Source organism: Festucalex cinctus, chromosome 13 (genome assembly GCF_051991245.1).
Source record: "Festucalex cinctus isolate MCC-2025b chromosome 13, RoL_Fcin_1.0, whole genome shotgun sequence".
Classification (NCBI taxonomy): domain Eukaryota; kingdom Metazoa; phylum Chordata; class Actinopteri; order Syngnathiformes; family Syngnathidae; genus Festucalex; species Festucalex cinctus.
This window is the reverse complement of record NC_135423.1, coordinates 19141943-19146258: the sequence shown is the minus strand read 5'-3', so window position 1 is coordinate 19146258 and position 4316 is coordinate 19141943.

The following is a 4316-nucleotide window of genomic DNA, read 5'->3' as shown; positions in this document are numbered from 1 at the left end:
ATCTTGAGTACTGATACCTTGAAATAAAGCCCGATACCAACAGAACCAATAGCCTACCTGGTATCGGTATTACTACTCACCCATTCCTATTAAAAAAAAACAAAAAACAAAAAACATTGTGATTGTTTGTTTGAGATTGTGAATTGTGCGTTTTCATTAGTTGTAAGGTACAGTATAGTCATCTAAATGCGTAAATCAGTTTCATATTTTGAACTGAACACTTAAAGTAAATTGAACATTCCACGATATTAAAATTTATTGACATGTCTAATTATTTGTCAAATAAAAGTGAGGTGGTCACATTAAATGAACTGCCACCAAAGACAGCCCTACGACTTTTGTGAATACAGTACATGGAAATTATCCTCAGGCTTGGACTAAACACTACCATGAAGAATGACAGTTTAAGTGGTTGGTAAGCAGGAAGTAAAATGGATGAGAAGAACTCCGATTTGGGGCTGGCTTGTCTGTGAAATGCGTCTGCTGGCACTGCAGCCCATCCTGCAAATGTGCTCTTGTCACACGCTGTCATCAAAGGCTCACCCGTGGGCTCTGTGTTCTGACGGAAGAGACACAATCCTGCACACTGCATTGATGTGATATTCTCCCTTGCATAGTCTTTGATTTGGAGTTTTCAACTTTTTCTTCTTGTCTGCCTTTTCCCCCACTTTTTGACTTGGTTCCGTTTCATTTTGAGTGGCTTTCTTCCTGAAGTTTGGAGACGACGCTCCAACTTGGTGCTGCCGCACTGTTGGCTCCCATGTCGCTTTAAATCACTTGACTGCTTTTAATCATCAACTCTTGTCTTGTTAACACTGACAGTAAACGGAGCTTTTAATAAGGAATAGTTTCACATTTTGCAAAAAGTCTTGAGTTTCAGATGAGAGGAACACTTCTAAATTCTTTCTCTTATGTTGTGGGAGGACGTAGAACGTAATTAACATAAGAACAACTTCATTGCCAGTGCTCTATCATTTCCTTTTGCACCCAAGTATCAATGGCGATCTAAGACACCAGTCACAGAACATCCAAATCGAAGTCCTTTGTTCACAGAAAAATAAGTGAAAATTTATAGGTTCAATAGAAAGAGGAAAATTAGTAATTGAAAACTAAACTCCAACCATAACAACTGTGTTAAATAGATACAAAACTTCCGCTCAGTCTGAAGACATGGCTGCTGCTGATTAATTCCTGGCTTGGTTGTTTATTTCTTGCTCATTGGTTCAGTCGACAGCAAGTGGCAAAATGGCCACCCACTGAGATGCCACTTAATTCATATTTCACAAATGCTAAATTAATCAGAATGACATGTTCAGACCTGGGGATGCCTAGAACATATTGTCAAGAAAATGTCGGGGTTGATTTCCACTTTAGGATGTAGCCATCTTGAAATCATCAAGTGAATCAAGTTTTTCACAGTGAGATTAAAAATATCAAACGTCTTGAGATGCACACAGCAAGTAATCTACTGCGCAAATGTCTCCAGTTACTTTTTTCTAAACGGATAGCTCCAGTGTGCGGCAGGCTTTGGTGATTGAACTATTTGATAGTTTAATCGTACGTATAAATTCTGATGAAAAAAAGACAACATGCACTTTGATTGGGTATGATCAAAAGTTCAAGTGAATACAAGCATACGAAAGGTGATGAAAATAACATTAAACAGACTTAAAATTTACACAGAAAAATCCATTACAGTGAGTATTTTACTGTATAAGATTTTTTTTTTTTTTAGATGCTATGTTGAGCTATATCAGCATTTTTTACTCTCACATAAAGCACAAAATTATTAGATGACAAAGTTAACTATGAAAAAAATCACTTAATAATTTTGCCCCCAAAAAATAAAGTAAAATAATAATTAGGGGTGTCAGGCGATTACAATTTTCAATCGTAATTAATCGCATAACTTCAATAGTTAACTCAAGATTAATTGCAAATTTTGTCTGTTCTAAATGCATTGTACAATTTTTTTTTGTTCTTATACTCTTTTTAACATAAAAGTGGGGGAAATGTTAACGTAATAGAACTACGGCTACATCTTTTAGTAATGATACAGTAATCTCATAAGAATTCATAAAATTGAGTTAAAATTAAAAAGCTGTACTGTATTGTAAAAAAAAAGTGTGATATTGATTTGTGTTGAGGTCATTTTTCTGCCACTAGATGGCATAATTTCATTTGTAAGACGGTGACAGCTCAGTGCATTTTTCTTTTCATATTAATAGCTATCCAATCTTTAACATGAAGTAACTTGTGAATGTTTGCACATTTTTGAAATTGTAAAATACAACTAGACCTTAGTCTCCACAAATATGCATTTGGGCCTTAATCGTGCGTTAAAAAGAAAATAGTGGCGTTAAAGGAACTTTAAATTAACTCAAAATTAGTGCAATAATTTTGACACCCCTAATAATAATATAGGCTATAGTGAAGAACAAATTGCTCCATATAGCAGGTCTCTGTGTTTCATTTTTACTCATAAAAGATCAACTGTTTCATGTACTCCGCGACCCTTGTGAGGAATAAGCGGTCAAGAAAATGGATGGATGGATGTTTCATGTACTAGAGATTGCAGTGCTAACAGTCCTCTCATCTAACATATTTAATTATCTTTTGCCAGTGATCCAAACATTTGCCTTTGAAAATTGAACTAAATTACATGAATATCTGTCAGACATTTTATACAACTGATACATTATAGTCAAACACATGCACCGTCTGAGCCATATAAAAGTCTTTTGTGAATGAGCACCAGGATGTTGAGAGCTAATTAGGTGGCGGTGGCTAAGAATGGGGGTCCTCATTGTATGGCCGGGAGCAACTGTTGGTTGGTGCAAATGAAAATGTTAATGAGCTTACTTCTGGACATTTTGCAAGCAACCAGTGAGGTTGCCCAGTGCTGTTTGTCTTTTGTGGAGCAAATGAGACAAAAAATTCAATAGGACACTTTGGGGCAGTTCAAACACATTTGGCGCATAAATTTCCCATCATCAATGAAGTTCTTTTCCCGGCCAGGACTGTTGACTCAGGCTGATCACTGTACATTAGCCAGTCTGTGTGGTAAAAGGAACCAGCTGGGGCCACTCACACTCAAACACTGGACCTTTTGTCAAAAAGTCAGCTCCCTTGCAAGTCAAATATAAACCTTGTTGCACGAGAGATACTCTGTGCGGAGGCAGATATTGTTCCTTTTGTGGCGTGTCAAAGCTGACACACCAAGTCCAACACAGTGCTGAATAAAGTGTGGTTTGTGTACATTGTGTAAGCGTAGGCTGTGGAAAAGGAGCACAGGCAGCAGTCTGTGATGATCTTGGCGGCCAGGAAAGAATTGGCACGCAAAGCAGGACCTGGAACGGCAGCACCGCGTGCGGCCCTTGCCCTCGGGATAAGAAGTGCTAGTCAAGCAGAGGGAGACGACCTGCAGGGATCAGCCTTCCTGTTCGCACCCCATCACGCCGGAGCAGCCTTGTGTCGTTACGGCACGGGACATTTCCTGTGGTTGTGTTAAAGGGTTTGCATCTGGGCTTGTTTACTAGCCGGGTAGAGGCTCATTAAGTGCACCTCGGCGGATGTTGGGGGCTCGAAGCCTATTAGCAGGACTGGCTTGCAGCTACAAACCAGAACCCAACTGGGCTGGGTGTTGTAATGCTACAACTGGTTTACAAAACGGTGATTATGAAAATCCCCTTGATCATACTGCATGGCATTAAGGTTTTTTTTTTCTAGCTCTCTGCTCCTTTTTAATATATTCAATAAACCTTATGAATGAACCAAAACCAACATGAGTCTACTGGATACGTTACTATAGCGTCCATTCCTCTTTATGTCATATTTCCAAACCAAGCAGAACAGCCTGAACTTTACTGACAGTCCCAGCTGTATAGTTTCTGTTTTAAAATTCAAATTATTTCCTGAAACAGCAGGACAAAGCAGTGAATCATACATTTGTTGGGGGCTATATTTAGCCACAGGTTACTAAATGTGGATCCCCTGTGAATATTTACAGGTGGTTTATAGAAGATGAAGTCAAACCCAATAGAAGTGATGGCTCATGCTTCACATTGAAAATATGACTAAGCAATTTGAGTCCATTCATCCTTATTATGAGGAAACTTCTTCCTTAGAGTGAGCATTCACCTTAGGTAATAAGTTTTGAGTAGAAGGGTACCCTTCTACTATTTTATGTCGTTGCTTCCTTGTGAAACTCGCATCTTATTGAACACGTCAGTTGAAATTAGATGCACTAAACTAAAAAACAATAGAGGAGAAAAAGGGACCTCCTGTAGTTCTTTCTATGTAACATTAGGCTGGAA